The sequence below is a fragment of the Heterodontus francisci genome, chromosome 4 (genome assembly GCF_036365525.1).
Source record: "Heterodontus francisci isolate sHetFra1 chromosome 4, sHetFra1.hap1, whole genome shotgun sequence".
Classification (NCBI taxonomy): Eukaryota; Metazoa; Chordata; class Chondrichthyes; order Heterodontiformes; family Heterodontidae; genus Heterodontus; species Heterodontus francisci.
The window spans coordinates 65340626-65357211 of NC_090374.1; the positions used below are offsets into that span (position 1 = coordinate 65340626).

Sequence of the window (16586 nt, forward strand, 5' to 3'; positions counted from 1 at the left end):
TCCAACGCATCTACATCCTTCCTTAAATAAGGAGACCAATACTGTACACAGTACTCCAGATGTGGTCTCTTCAATGCCCAATATAACTGAAGCATAACCTGCCTACTTATATATTCAATTCTCCTCACAATAAATGATAACATTCTATTAGCTTTCCTAATTACTTGCTGTACCTGCATACGAATTTTTTGCAATTCACGCACTAGGATAACCAGATTCCTCTGCATCTCAGAGCACTGCAATCTCTCACCATTTAAATAACATGCTTTTTATTCATAATGCCAAAATGGACAATTTCACATTTTCCCACATTTTTAAAATTCATTTATGGGATGTGGGCATCGCTGGCGAGGCCAGCATTTATTGCCCATCCACAATTGCCCCCCAGAAGGTGGTGGTGAGCCACCTTCTTGAACTGCTGCAGTCCATGTGGGAGTAGGTACACCCACAGTGCTGTTAGGAAGGGAGTTCCAGGATTTTGACCTAGCAACAGTGAAGGAACGGCGATATAATTCCAAGTCAGGGTGGTGTGTAGCTTGGAGGGAAACTTGCAGGTGGTGATGTTCCCATGCATCTGCTGCCCTTGTACTTCTAGGTAATAGAGATTGTGGATTTCAAAGGTGTTGTCGTCATCATGCTCCTGTACTGCAGCTAGACCTGGACTGTGTATCGGCGGCACATAAGAGCACTAGAGCAATTCCATCAGCAACGCCTCTGCTGCATCCTCCAAATTCAACGGGAGGACCATCAAACAAATGCTAGTATCCTTCTTGAAGCCAGATCCACAAGCATTCAGTCAAAATTCCTGCAAAATCAACTCCGATGGACTGGTCACTGCATCCGCATGACTGAAAATCGTTGCCCCGCCACATCCTGTTCCCAACTCTCAAATGGCCAACGTTTCAGGGGAGGACAAAGAAAATTCTTCAAAGAAGCTCTGAAGCTCTCCATGAAGCATGGCTGCATTGACCTTAACGACTGGGAGCAGCTTGCTGTCAATTACTCATAATGGAGACACCTTGTAGCATGACGCAGCTTGGTGAACATGTCCCAACGCCTTAATGATGAGGCAGAGCAGCAGCAGAGAAGGAAAGAAAAGGAAGCAAATCCTGCACTCCAAATCCCCTGTGGGCATCCTGCCCCATACGCTCAAAGATCTGTGGGTCAAAAAAAATCAGCCTGCCCAGTCACATGAAGACCCATGGAAGAAACTTTTGACCTGAGTAGACATCATCCTCAAATCGAGGGATTGCTGACTACTACCTCGAACATCTATACATTTCAATTGTCCACCACCGGCACAGTGGCGCAGTGGTTAGCACCGCGGCCTCACAGCTCCAGGGACCCGGGTTTGATTCTGGGTACTGCCTGTGCGGAGTTTGCAAGTTCTCCCTGTTACCGCGTGGGTTTTCGCCGGGTGCTCCGGTTTCCTCCCACAGCCAAAGACTTGCAGGTGATAGGTAAATTGGCCATTGTAAATTGCCCCTAATGTAGGTAGGTGGTAGGGATTATGGGATTACTGTAGGGTTAGTATAAATGGGTGGTTCTTGGTTGGCACAGACTCAGTGGGCCAAAGGGCCTGTTTCAGTGCTGTATCTAAACAAACAAAATTTTAAAAAATAAAGTTAAATCTAAACTGTCTTTCTAAGCTTCTGCCTGTATCCATTATGTTTAGAGTTTGTGGAAATCATAAGGACATTAATGGGGTTCAATTTATCTACTCCCCTAACAGTTTTTGAATATCTCCCAAGTCTTCTCTTCTCCAGAGCTCTTCCCAAGTTCAATAACTACTCCAAATCTATCAGATGCCAAGCAAGGTATGAGTTTGGTTGCCCTTTTCTGCGTAGCTTTCAATACCTGGACATGCTTGCTGCAGTATGACAGCCAGAATTGTGCACAGTACTCCAGGCCTAATACAGATTCATCATAGCCCTAGATCTCTCTCCTATGTCTGGTATCCTACAGCCATGTATTTTTTTATACTCTTATATATTTCCTTTCAGTTATATTTAACCATAATAAAAGCTTTTTGCTACTTACTGGGCCTTACCTTTCAAACCTTTCCACAGCATTTCATTTGCCTCTTCTTTACTGTTAGAAACACTTGTTCCTCATCTTCTCCACTCCCTCAGTGTTTGGTGTCATATGTAAACTTAAGACTACTTTAGTTCTTCCCTCAGCATCAAATTGTCAATATGTACACACTGTAAATAGCAATGGCCCCACTACTGATCCCTGTGGCACCCCATCAGTGACCTCCCCCCACCCCGGCCACACCCTCCATTCACCTTTACTTCCTCTAACTAAACAATTTAAAGCTCAACCCAGAAGCTTGTCTATTAAAAAAGCCTTTCTGAAAATTATTTACCATTCAGAGTTTCTACTGTCAACAAGTTTTATCATTACTTCCAAGAAATCCAGTTAATTTACATCCAGAACAGTACTATATGACTTAGCTTTCTCACACAAAGCCACATCTTCTCTACCCAGATGGAAGGGTCTAACATGAACTTGAGATCACAATAAGATCCATTTTGAAGGTGAACTCAAAAGATAACTGAAATATCCATGTATCAAAGAAGACCAGACTTGTTTCTTTCCCAAGTAATGAATCAGATCGTCCATAGGTTCAAGCCACCATCTAGATATTTGCACATGTCAGCCCCAATTTTAACTCTGGGCCAGTTTATAGCCAGTGAATATGTACACACTGTAAATAGCAATGGCCCCATTACTGATCCCTGTTGAGGAAGAAACTCACCCACTGCTCCAGAAATGAGGCAGGGGACATTTTAACTGCTAGGCTTCATTTACATCCTATTGACCAACTACCCACCTGTTCTAAGATGTCATGGAACAAAGGCAAAGGGAATGCTAACAGTAGTGCTGAAAGACAAAGCATTAATCCAGAGAGAGTGTTAACGGCAGAATATTGAACAGCACTCCCTTTGCCTTTGTTCTGTGGCATCTTTGTCATTTAACTTCTGTTGCCTTCTGCCCTATCAAACACCTTCCCTTTTGTTGTTCTTTCCCCCTCCCCCTTTTCACTTGCTTAAAACCTATTACATTTGCTGCCAGACCTGCTGAGTATTTCCAGCACTTTGTTTTTATATTAGAAAAATATAGCATGATTAGGCTGAGCCAATATGGTTTTATAAAAGGAAGACCCTGTTTGACAAATCTATTAAGAGTTTTTTGAGGATATAACCAGCAGGGTAGATAAAGGGGATGTAATGTGTTGGGATTTTCAAAAGGCATTCAATAAGGTGCCACAGGATAAACGCTCATGGGGCTGGGGATAATAGCATGGACAGATGATTGGTTAAAGGAAAGAAAATAAACAGTAGGAATAAACAAGACATTTTCAGATTGACAGGCTGTTACTAGTAGGATACTGTAAGGATTATGCTCAGACCTCAGTTATTTAATGGAATGGTAGCATAGTAGTAATGATACTAGAGCAGTAATCCAGAGGCCTGGACTAATGCTTCAGAGACATGAGTTCAAATACTACCATGGCAACTGTGGAATTTAAATTCAACTAATTAATAAATTTTAAATAAAACGCTAGTTTCAGTAATGATTATAGAAATCATAGAATGTTTAAGGCAGAGGAAGAGGTTACTTGGCCTATTGTGTCTGTGCTGGCCGATAAACGATCTGCCTATTCCAATCCCACCTTCCAGCATTTGGTCCGTAGCCCTGCAGTTTACGGCACTTGAGGTGCATATCCAGACTCCTTTTGAATGAGTTGAGGGTCTCTGCCTCAACTACCCTTTCAGGCAATGAGTTCCAGACCCCCACCACCCCCTAAGTGAAAATGTTTTTCCTCATCTCTCTAATTGTTCTACTAATTACTTTAAATCTATGTCCCCTAGTCACTGACCTCTCTGCTAAGGCGAATAGACCCTTCATCTCCATTCTATCCAAGTCCCTCAAAATTTGTACATTTCAATCAGATCTCCCCTCAGCCTACTCTGTTCCAAGGAGAGCAACCCCAGCCTATCTAATCTTTCCTCATAGCTGTATTTTTCCAGTCCTGGCAACATCCTTGTAAATCTCCTCTGTACCTTCTCTAGTGCAATTACATCCTTTCTGTAATGAGGTGACCAGAACTGCACACAGTACTCAAGTTGTGGCCTAACCAATGAGTTATACAGTTCCAATATAACCTCCATGCTCTCGTATTCTATACCTCGGCTAATAAAGGAAAGGATTCCATACGCCTTCTTAACCACCTTATCGACCTGTCCTGCTACCTTCAGGGATCTGTGGATATTCAGTCCAAGGTCCCTTACATCCTCTACACTTCAGTATTTTCCCATTAATCATGTATTCCTTTGCCTTGTTTGACCTCCCCAAATGCATCACCTCACACTTCTCCAAGTTGAATTCCATTTGCCACTTTTCTGTCCATCTGACCAGACCACCAATATCTTCCTGCAGCCTACAGCTATCCTCCTCGCTATCTACCACACAGCCAATCTTTGTGTCGTCCACAAAATTCTTGATCATGCCACCTACATTTACGTCCAAATCGTTAATATACAGCACAAAAAGCAGGGGACCCAGTACTGAGCCCTGTGTAACGCCACTGGAAACAGCCCTCCAGTCACTAAAACAGCCATTAACAATTACCCTTTGCTTCCTGCCACTGAGCCAATTTTGTACCCACCTTGCTGCATTTCCCTGAATCCCATAGGATTTTATTTTTTTAACCAGTCTGCCATGTGGGATCTTGTCAAAAACCTTGCTAAAATCCATGTAGACCACATCAATTGCATTATCCTCATCTATCTTCCTTGTTACTTCTACAAAAAATTCAATCAAGTTGGTCAAAAAAGATCTTCCCTTAACAAATCCATGCTGACTATCCTTGATTAACATGTGCCTTTCTAAGTGACAGTTTATCCTGTCTCTCAAAATAGATTCCAATAATTTTCCCACTACTGAGGTTAGACTGACTGGCCTGTAATTATTCGGTCTATCCTTCGCTCCCTTTTTAAAAAGAGGTACAACGTTAGGAATTCTCCAATCCTGCGCCACCACACCTGTATCCAGTGAGCATTAGAAACTGATGGTCAGACCCTCGGCTATTTCCTCTCTTGCTTCTTTTCACAGCCTAGAGTTCATTTCATCTGGCCCTGGTGATCTATTAACTTTCAAGGATGCTAATCCCATTAATACTTCCTCTCTCCCTATGTTTATCACATCCAATACTTCACACTCTTCCTCCTTAACTACAATATCTGCATCGTCCCCCTCATTTGTGAAGACAGACACTAAGTATTCATTAAGAACCATACCAATATCTTCCGTTCCTACACATAGGTTACCTTTTTGGTCTTTTTTGAGCCCTACTTTCTCCTTAGTTATCCTCTTACTCTTAATGTATTGATAAAATATCTTCCGATCAGTTATTCTCTGTGACCTTGTCCTATCAACATCTTCTCTTTGGTTATCTCTAGCCCCACCCCCACTTTACTTGCTTAAAACCTATTACATTTCTAATATTTGCCAGTTCTGATGAAGGGTCACTGACTTGAAACGTTAACTCTGCTTCTCTCTCCACAGACGCTGCCAGACCTGCTGAGTATTTCCAGCATTTCTTGTTTTTATTTCAGATTTCCAGCATCTGCAGTATTTTGATTTTATTTTAGTAATTAAACAATCAGTCCTTCAAATTATCTAAAAGCAAAATACTGCAGATGCTAGAAATCTGAAACAATTCTCTTGCTGGTTCTGGAATGTGAGACCAGGAAACCTGCTGCTGTGTGCGCTATCAGCAATCTAAAGACATCTGCAGCATCCAAGGGTGATGGAAAATTACTGAAGAAAGTTTAGAACAGACAGACAAACAGATAGGCAGGGTTTAACTCCAGAACACCTGGAAGAGAAACAGGAAAGTCAGAAAAGGGATAGAGAAGAGTTCAAAAAGGGAAAGATGGTGTAACAAAGAACAGTATTGAGAGTCAGTGTATGAATAAGAGTAGTGAAAGTAAAGCCTGGAAGGAACAAAGAACAGTACAGCACAGGAACAGGCCACTCGGCCCTCCAAGCCTGCGCCGATCTTGATGCCTGCCTAAACTAACACCTTCTGCACTTCCGGTGCCCATATCCCTCTATTCCCTTCCTATTCATATATTTATCAAGATGTCTCTTAAACGTCGCTATCGTATCTGCTTCCACCACCTCCCCTGGCAGCAAGTTCCAGGCACTCACCACCCTCTGTGTAAAAAACTTGCCTCGCACATCCCCTCTAAACTTTGCCCCTCACACCTTAAACCTATGTCCCCTAGTAACTGACTCTTCCACCCTGGGAAAAAGCTTCTGACTATCCACTCTGTCCATGCCACTCATAACTTTGTAAACCTCTATCATGTCGTCCCTCCACCTCCGTCGTTCCAGTGAAAACAATCCGAGTTTTTCCAACCTCTCCTCATAGCTAATGCCCTCCAGACCAGGCAACATCCTGGTAAACCTCTTCTGTACCCTCTCCAAAGCCTCCACGTCCTTCTGGTAGTGTGGCAACCAGAATTGCACGCAATATTCTAAGTGTGGCCTAACTAAGGTTCTGTACAGCTGCAACATGACTTGCCAATTTTTATACTCTATGCCCCGACCGATGAAGGCAAGCATGCCGTATGCCTTCTTGACTACCTTATCCACCTGCGTTGCCACTTTGTGACCTGTGGACCTGTACGCCCAGATCTCTCTGCCTGTCAGTACTCCTAAGGGTTCTGCCATTTACTGTATACCTCCCACCTGCACTAGACCTTCCAAAATGCATTACCTCACATTTGTCCGGATTAAACTCCATCTGCCATTTCTCCGCCCAAGTCTCCAACCGATCGATTTCCTGCTGTATCCTCTGACAATCCTCATCATTATCCACAACTTCACCAACCTTTGTGTCGTCCGCAAACTTACTAATCAGACCAGCTACATTTTCCTCCAAATCATTTATATATACTACAAACAGCAAAGGTCCCAGCACTGATCCCTGCGGAACACCACTAGTCACATCCCTCCATTCAGAAAAACACCCATCCACTGTTACCCTCTGTCTTCTGTGACTGAGCCAGTTCTGTATCCATCTTGCCAGCTCACCTCTGATCCCGTGTGACTTCACCTTTTGCACCAGTCTGCCATGCGGGACCTTGTCAAAGGCTTTACTAAAGTCCATATAGACAACATCCACCGCTCTTCCCTCATCAATCATCTTTGTCACTTCCTCAAAAAACTCAATCAAATTAGTAAGACACGACCTCCCCTTCACAAAACCATGCTGTCTCTCACTAATAAGTTCGTTTGTTTCCAAATGGGAGTAAATCCTGTCCCGAAGAATCCTCTCTAATAGTTTCCCTACCACTGACGTAAGGCTCACCGGCCTATAATTTCCTGGATTATCCTTACCACCCTTCTTAAACAAAGGAACAACATTGGCTATTCTCCAGTCCTCTGGGACCTCACCTGTAGCCAATGAGGAAACAAGGATTTCTGTTAAGGCCCCAGCAATTTCTTCCCTTGCCTCCCTCAGTATTCTAGGGTAGATCCCATCAGGCCCTGGGGACTTATCTAACTTAATGCTTTGCAAGACACCCAACACCTCCTCCTTTTTGATAATGAGATGACTGAGACTATCTGCACTCCCTTCCCTAGGCTCATCATCCACCACGTCCTTCTCCTTGGTGAATACGGATGCAAAGTACTCATTTAGCACCTCACCCATTTTCTCTGGCTCCACGCATAGATTCCCATCTCTGTCCTTGAGTGGGCCAACCCTTTCCCTGGTTACCCTCCTGCTCTTTATATACGTATAAAAAGCCTTGGGATTTTCCTTAATCCTGTTTGCCAATGACTTTGCATGACCCCTTTTAGCCCTCCTAACTCCTTGCTTAAGTTCCTTCCTACTGTCTTTATATTCCTCAAGTGCTTCATCTGTTCCTAGCCTTCCAGCCCTTACAAATGCTTCCTTTTTCTTTTTGACTAGGCTCACAATATCCCTCGTTATCCAAGGTTCCCGAAACTTGCCAAACTTGTCTTTCTTCCTCACAGGAACATGCTGGTCCTGGATTCTAATCAGCTGACGTTTCAAAGACTCCCACATGTCAGATGTTGATTTACCCTCAAACAGCCGCCCCCAATCTAAATTCTTCAGTTCCTGCCTAATATTGCTATAATTAGCCTTCCCCCAATTTAGCACCTTCACCCGAGGACTACTCTTATCCTTAGCCACAAGTACCTTAAAACTTATAGAAAAAGGGTACAGCCAGAAGCAAAAGGTAGGAAAGGCTGAGAAAGATAATGAAGATGTGAAAGCAGCGGAGTACATACCAGAGGCAGGCTAAAAGGAAGAAAAGTAAGTTAAACACATAGCAGAAGTTACAATGCTGTGAGAAAGGTAAAGGCAACCAGAGTGGTGTGTTTGGGAGATTCCCGATTTGTGAATGAATGCTTTTTCAGTTTGTGTGAGAGTGTGTGTGTGATTTGTGAAAGATACAGCATTTCTTTTGCTTCAATGTCTTTTTTTTTTAAGTGTCAGCTTCACTGTTCTGTACACAGAACTAAAAGTTTTTTTAACCCTTGGTGGTCTTGTCTTGGATGCAGTTTTAAGTTTGTTCTATGTGTACACATTTGTATTATTGGTGAGTTTTTGAACAAGTTAAAACTAATTTTTTCCCAAGGCTTGAGACCTGGGAATAGCACAAAATCTGGTACTTTATGACTCATTACAGGGATCCATATTTCTAAGGTACAGGGAAATTTGAAAGTGTGAATTTGAATATTGAAAGTGTCCATTTCAATTTAAGACCGTACACCCAGAATTAAGGGAAAAGACTTTTGGCTAAAGTTTACTTGTGGATCTGTGGAAGGAGAAATACGCAGTGAAAAGTTAAAATGTGAGAATTGTGAGCAAGATCTAAAGGGATGTGGAATTGGTGTTGGGATCTTGAAATGTCAAGCCTCAGTGTACCCTTCACCCCGTTTCATTAAGTTGTTGCTCCTCTTCCATATACCAGATAGAAGTGTTAAGAATTTTACAGGAGGTAATGTATTTGAGTGTGTTTGAGATTTTGAATCAGTACAGAATGGGATAATGTAGATGACATCAAGAATTGGAAAAGGTTAAATTAATCTCTGATGCAACAAAGAAGAAATGGAAGAAAAATAATTTTCTTTTTACTGATAAAGGACTGAAAGGTTGCAGCGTTGTCCCTTTCAGAAGCTGGTGTGAATTTTCTTTTATTAATTCATGGGATTTGGGCGTCGTTGGCTAGGCCAGCATTTATTGCCCATCCCTAATTGCCCCCAAGAAGGTGGTGTTGAGCTGCCTTCTTGAACCGCTGTAGTCCATGTGGGGTAGGTACACCCACAGTGCTGTTAGGGAGTTCCACGATTTTGACCTAGCGACAGTGAAGGAACAGCGATATAGTTCCAAGTCAGGATGGTGTGTGGCTTGGAGGGGAACTTGCAGGTGGTGGTGTTCCAATGCATCTGCTGCCCTTGTCCTTCTAGGTGGTAGGGTTTGGAAGGTGCTGTCTAAGGAGCCTTGGTGCATTGCTGCAGTGCATCTTGTAGATGATACACACTGCTGCCACTGTGCGTCGGTGGTGGAGGGACTGAATGTTTGTAGATGGGGTGCCAATCAAGTGGGCTGATTTGTCCTGGAAGGCATGGAGCTTCTTGAGTGTTGCTGGAGCTGCACCCATCCAGGCAAGTGGAGAGTATTCCATCACACTCCTGACTTGCGTCTTGTAGATGGTGGACAGGAGGTGAGTCACTCGCTGCAGGATTCATAGTCTCTGACCTGCTCTTGTAGCCACAGTATCTATATGGCTACTCTAGTTCAGTTTCTGGTCAATGGCAATGCCCAGGATGTTGATAGTGGGGGATTCAGCAATTGTAATGCCATTGATTGTCAAGGGGAGGATAGATTCTCTCTTGTTGGAGATGGTCATTGCCTGGCACCTGTGTGGCACAAATATTACTTGCCATTTATCAGCCCAAACCTGGATGGTGTCCAGGTCTTGCTGCATCTGGACCAGAGCTGCTTCAGTATCTGAGGAGTCGCAAATGGTGCTGAACATTGTGCAATCATTAGCGAACATCACTACTTCTGACCTTATGATTTAAGGAAGGTCATTGATGAAGCAGCTGAAGATGGTTGGGCCTTGGACACTATCCTGAGGAACTCCTGCAGTGATGTCCTGGAGCTGAGATGATATGCCTCCAACAACCATCTTCCTTTGCACTTGCACAACTCCAACCAGCAGAGAGTTTTCCCCCCCAATTCCCATTGACGTCAATTTGGCTGGGGCTCCTTGATGCCATACTCAGTCAAATGCTACCTTGATGTCAAGGGCAGTCACTCTCACCTCACCTGTCCATGTTTGAAGCAAGGCTGTAATGAGATCAGGAGCTGAGTGGCCCTGGCAGAACCCAAACTGAGGTCAGTGAGCAGGTTATTGCTAAGAAAGTGCCACTTCAAAGCACTGTTGACGACACCTTCCATCACTTTACTGATGGAGAGTAGACTGATGGGGCGATAATTGGCCGGGTTGAACTTGTCCTGCATTTTGTATACAGGACATAACTGGGCAATTTCCCACGTTGCCGGGTAGATGCCAGTGTTGTAGCTGAACTGGAACAGCTTGGCTAGGGGCACGTCCAGTTCAGGAGCACAGGTCTTCTGTATTATTGCTGGAATGTTGTCAGGGCCCATAGCCTTTGCAGTATCCAGTGCCTTCAGTCGTTTCTTGATATCACATGGAGTGAATTGAATTGGCTGACGACTGGCATCTGTGATGCTGGGGACGTCAGGAGGAGGCAGAGCTGGATCATCAACTCGGCACTCCTGGCTGAAGATTGTTGCAAATGATTCAGCCTTATCTTTTGCACTGATGTGCTGGGCTCCCCTATCATTGAGGATGAGGATATTTGTGGTGCCACCTCCTCCAGTTATTGGTTTAAATGTCCACCACCATTCATGACTAGATGTGGCAGGACTGCAGAGCTTAGTTGGTTGCGGGATCACATAGCTCAAAACTATACCCTGGGACTAATCGATACTCATCCAGTAACAATACCAATACGCCACCACTTGGAGCTCACAAGTTGTGGGAAGCTCTGCCCTCTAAATCTTTTTGGCATAAGAACGTTGAATGGTTTTGTTACAGTTGTTTGGAAGGGCATCTGAAGGAAGAACAGGAAAAATGACAATTTATCTTTTCTTGTTTAAGTGTCTGCTATTCTGTTCGGTGTTTAGTTAACAAGCGTTAACCTGAATTAAATTAGAATTATTAAGGTTAACTTGTTAAGTTGTGAGAAGCTGAACTTCATTGAGGCCACAGTGAAATTCTGGTTATGATGATCAATATGTGGGAGTTTTAATTCCAGATATAAAATCCACACCTAAGAATTGGAGGTTTGAAATGTTTTAATGTTTAATGGTGTTAATTGGAATTTGGGATATTTTGGAGTGATTCTGGCTGTTTAATCACCTTGGTTGTATTAAAAATCTTGGGTTGGAAACATAAAAACAAAAAGCTAAAAAGTTTGGAAACAATTGGAGTTTAAATTTTAGTTTCTAAATTGACAGATCAGATTGGACAAATTAACCCACTGGGCTCTTAAACAGAGTCATGATGGATTCTTTGTTTTTTCTTTTTTAAACAGATGACCATGGTTTCCAAGTCCTACTGATGCTACAGCAAGAGATAAAATCTTATCTGCAGACATACAGTATCACAGCATGGAACGAAAAGCTATGCCTTTCAAAGACTTGGCTTTAACCTATTTCGGATGATTTGTTACCTTCGGAGACAAAGAGCTTGAACAGGGATGATATTCATTACAATGGCTCTGTCTTTAATGCAAAGCTACCAAGCCAGAGTATCATTGTTTCAGATTGGAACTGATACAATAAATTGCGATGAGCTGCTATTTCAAGCACTCAATAAAGGGAAAGTTTACTGAAGTTTAAAGGGATAATCAAATTTTTATTAAAAGAAACTAATGAAAAGCAGTCTAGGTGGTTCCTGAGTATCAAGGAATAAAGTTCCTTTTGAGGAGAAGTAAAATTGAGCATTGAGAAAAGCTGTTCGTCCAGCAATACTGCTGTTTGAATTGGGGGTAATTTTGAAATGATAAAATGTCAGGCACAATATAATGGGTTATTTTTGAGAAATGAAAAGGTTGTCTAAAGTAAAGGACTAACAAAATGTGAAAGGTCACAGAGCTGAAACATTAACTCTGCTTCTCTCACCACAGATGCTGCCTGACCCGCTGAGTATCTCCAGCATTTCTGTTTTTATTTCAAAATCTGTCAACGGCTGGAATCAAGTGGAAACATTTGATTTCTGTTTTAAAGATCTTATGAGAATATTGTATTGGACTGTAAAGTTTCTCCAGTACTCCTAAATGAGATAGAACGGGAATTGATGGGATGCCACTTAGGAGAGAGACCGACAGAAAAATCACACCACCCAACAGGAATTGGAAAAAAGAAATCACCTGGGTACAATCCAACGAAAGGTTTCATAGTAAGCCACAGGAATGGCATAGCCAGGTGATGGTATGAAACTACGAGGGTCGGTGTGTTTGAATGCCTGCACAAACAACTGTACAGCATAGTAAAGGTCAGCCTGTGGTATATGTGGTAGTTTTTTCTTGGATTACACTGTACCATGATGTGCATCATGAGATTGTTCCTGTAATACTAAATTTGACTAAACTAGGTCTGCCAAACTGGGTGAGCCAAAGACAGCACAGTTATATGGGAAAATGATGCAAGTAAGTCGTAATAAAGGAATTTTGGGAAAGGGTCAGCACACCATTAGCAGAAAATGAGCCAAATAAATTGAAAAGTTTCTCTTGGGGAAGTTTGTATCCTTGCCTCTGAATGTTTTTTTAAGGAAGTTGTATTTGATAGTTTGGCTACTACCCAAGGCATCGGGACCATGCAGGGGGAGATGAGCAAAGATCTCACGACAGATATCCCTCCAATCTTTTGCTAAGATTCCCTGAAAATCCAAGAAGGGCTTCTAACGGATGCCGCGTGTGGCACGATTTTGGGATACCGCTGAGTTTGCAAATGTGATTTTACATGTGAAGCAACGAACATGTGGAAATATATGGTGAATCTGCACTGCTATTTGAAAATGACATGACATGAAATGGTTAATGTGGCCCATAGAGATGAGACATTTCAAATCATCAAAGCATTGATACACACTACATAGAGAAACCAACTTTGAAATGATCAGAATGGAATTAGGCAGACTAGTAATGATTTGAACTCTAAGGGAATCAAGGTGATATGGGAATAGGACGGAAAAGTGGAGTGGAGGTCAAAGCTTGGGCATTGAATGGCTAAGAAAGCTTGTGCGGCCACATGGCCTACTCCTGCTTCTATTTCTTACATTCTTAAATAAAAAGGATCCCACCATCTTTGGGTAGGTGTCCTTTCTGGGTGCTCAGCTCAGCAGATTAAAATCAGGAACTGTTAGCTCCTGACACTTCCAGGGCAGCTGAGTTACCTGGGTAGGTATAAATGCCCATGTGTCCTGTTTCCAATAGGGAGTAGGGTTAAAATCACCTATAAATCTCAGCTCTTTCAGTACAATACTGAGGCAGTACTGCACAGTTGGTGGTACAATCTTAGATGAGACAATAGGTCCCGTCTGCTCTCACATGGACATAATTCACTATTCAAAGCAATCAGGTTCTTCCAGTGTATTGACTAACATTTGTCTCAACCAACAGAATAAAAATGTTTTTTTTAATTACATTTTTATCTCTGGCTACCACATTTGCCTATATTACAAGAGTAGCTGCACTTCTAAATGCTGTAAAGTTCTCAGGACTTGAACGGTGCTATATAAATAGAAAGTTTAAGTAGCAAGTTAAAATTGGTATACAGAAAGTTTTTGACTGGCCTATTTTCTAGCAGTAAAACATAAGGCACACAAAAATGGCTGCAAAGCAATTTAAGTACATAGAGTGACCAGGGAAACAGCTGTTATTTACAAATTATAAACACAACAACTTGCATTTATATAGCACCTTTAATGTAATAAAAATTCCAAGGCACTTCACAGGAGCATTATACAATTTTACACCAAGCCACATAAACAGATGTTAGGACAGATGACCAAAAGCTTGGTCAAAGGCATTGATTTTAAGAGACGTCAAAGGAGAGCATGAGAAGCACTCAATCAGCTGATCATGGTCCCGACAGGGATCAGGATCTGACAGATAGTTGAAACAAAAGTGAGAGAACATGTCTGTCTTCGTCATTGGGCCCCATCACTAAAACCTAAATCACCTGCTAAGCACAACGTGGAAACTCTTGTATAGCATTAGTTAAAGACTTGCAAACCACATCCCAAAGCACTTTATAGCCAGTGAATTACTTTTAAAGTACTGTTGTAATGTAGGAAACACACCAGCCAATTTGTATGCAGCAAGCTCCCACAAACAGCAATATGATAAAGCCCAGATAATCTGCTTTTGTGATGTTGACTGAGGGATAAATATTGGCCAGGGCACCAGGAATAACCGCCCCTGTTCGGCTTCAAAATAGTGTCATAGGATCTTTTACATCCACCTACAAGGGCCAACAGGGCCTCAGTTTAATAAAATAAAAGCAAAATACCGTGGATGCTGGCAATCTGAAATAAAAACAGAAAGTGCTGGAATTACTTTGCAGATCAGGCAGCATTTCTGGGAATAGTCTGTCTACTAATATTCATTATAAGCCTACCGACTCACACAGCTACCTCGAATACACCTCCTCACAGACTGCTTCTCGTGAGGACTCCATTCCATTCTCCCAGTTTCGCCGCCTCCGACGCATCTATTCTGAGGATGCAACCTTCCACAACAGTGCTTCTGATATGTCTTCCTTTTTCCTCAACTGAGGATTCCCCCCACTGTGGTTGACAGGACTCTCAACCGTGTCCGACCCATTTCCCACACTTCTGCCCTCACCCTTTCCCCTCCCTCCCAGAACCGCGACAGGGTTCCCCTTGTCCTCACTTTCCAACCCACCAGCCTCCACATCCAAAGGAATCATCCTCTGCCATTTCCACCACCTCCAGCATGATGCCACCACCAAAGGCATCTTCCCTTCTCCTCCCCTCAGCATTCCAAAGGGGTCATTCCCTCCTCGGCACCCTGGTCCACTCCTCCATTACCCCCCGACACCTCATCCCCTTCCTATGGCACCTTCCCACGCACCCGCAGGAGGTGTTACCTGCCCTTTACCTCCTCCCTCCTCAACATCCAAGGCCCCAGACACTTCTTTCGGGTGAAGCATCGAATTATGTGTACTTCTTTCAAATTAGCGTACTGTAAACGCTGCTCACAATGCGGTCGCCTCTACATTAGGGAGAAAAACACAGATTGGGTGACTGCTTTGCAGAACACCTCCGCTCAGTCTACAAGCATGACCCGGAGCTTCTGGTTGCTTGCCATTTCAACTCATACCACTGCTCTCATACCCACATGTCCTTGGCCTGCTGCAGCGTTCCAGTGAACATCAATGTAAGCGGGAGGAACAGCACCTCATTTTCCGATCAGGCACTCTATAGCCTTCCAGACTGAACACTGAGTTTAATAATTTCAGAGCATGACTGGCCCTTTTTATTATTTTGTTTTATCATTTTTTTAACCATATGCCTGCCTTAACTTGGTTTTTCATGTTTGTGCTTTTGGGCACAGTTGTTTACTCTATTAACACTCTCTTTGCACTAATGCTTTGTCTTTCACCACACCATTAGCACACTCTTTGCCTTTGCCCCATGATCTTGTCAGTTAATCTCTCCTGGGCCCTCTGACCTATCACACACCTTCCTTTCTGTTCTCTTCCCCACCCCACCTCACTTGCTTAAAACCTATTACATTTCTAATCTTTGCTAGTTCTGATAAAAGGTCACAGACCTGAAACATTAACTCCGTTTTGCTCTCCACAGATGCTGCCTGACCTGAGTATTCACAACACTTTCTGTTTTTACCTCAATTTAATAATCTCTTCCAACAGACAACACCTCCAACAGTGCAGCCCTCCTTCAGTAATGCACTGAAGTGTCAGCCTCGATTTTTGTGGCACTTGAACTCACAAAATCCTGACTCAGAAACCAGAGTACTACAAACTGAGGCACTGCCGACACCGAATGTGCAGGGTGGGGGAATATTAAACATCGCACCTACTGCAGGAAGAGCATAATGAACATAACAGAAACACAAGTAGTTTGAACCGGTCTGCAGAACAGTGCTGTCAAAATCAGGGGCCGCCTGTGACTGAGATGAATGGGAGCTGACAGCCACTTTCAACATGCGGAGCCGAGGGTTTCCGTGAGATGCACAAAACGCCTTACACACTGAAACCCCGACCGAAGCGCCACTGGGCCGCTATTACACACGTCACCCCATGCCCGTTCCACCATATGAACACTCATTTCTAACAAGTACACCAGACTCTAGCTTTTAGACCCACCTGGCTCCAAGTACGCTTCCTCTTTCCGCTGGACTCCTTCAATCAGACTCTTCGTCAACTGGCTCCCCGCCCCTCTCGTGACGTA

General features: G+C 43.2%; 1 protein-coding gene across 3 annotated transcripts in view; it reads right to left on the reverse strand.

Moving 5' to 3' along the window:
• ccnh (cyclin H) overlaps positions 1 to 16586 on the reverse strand; it is a 68887-nt gene extending 52301 nt beyond the window's left edge. For all 3 annotated transcript variants that reach the window (XM_068029649.1, XM_068029647.1, XM_068029648.1), the window contains exon 1: positions 16502 to 16586. The gene's annotated coding sequence lies outside the window, so the exon portion shown is untranslated. The remainder of the gene's footprint in view (positions 1 to 16501) is intronic.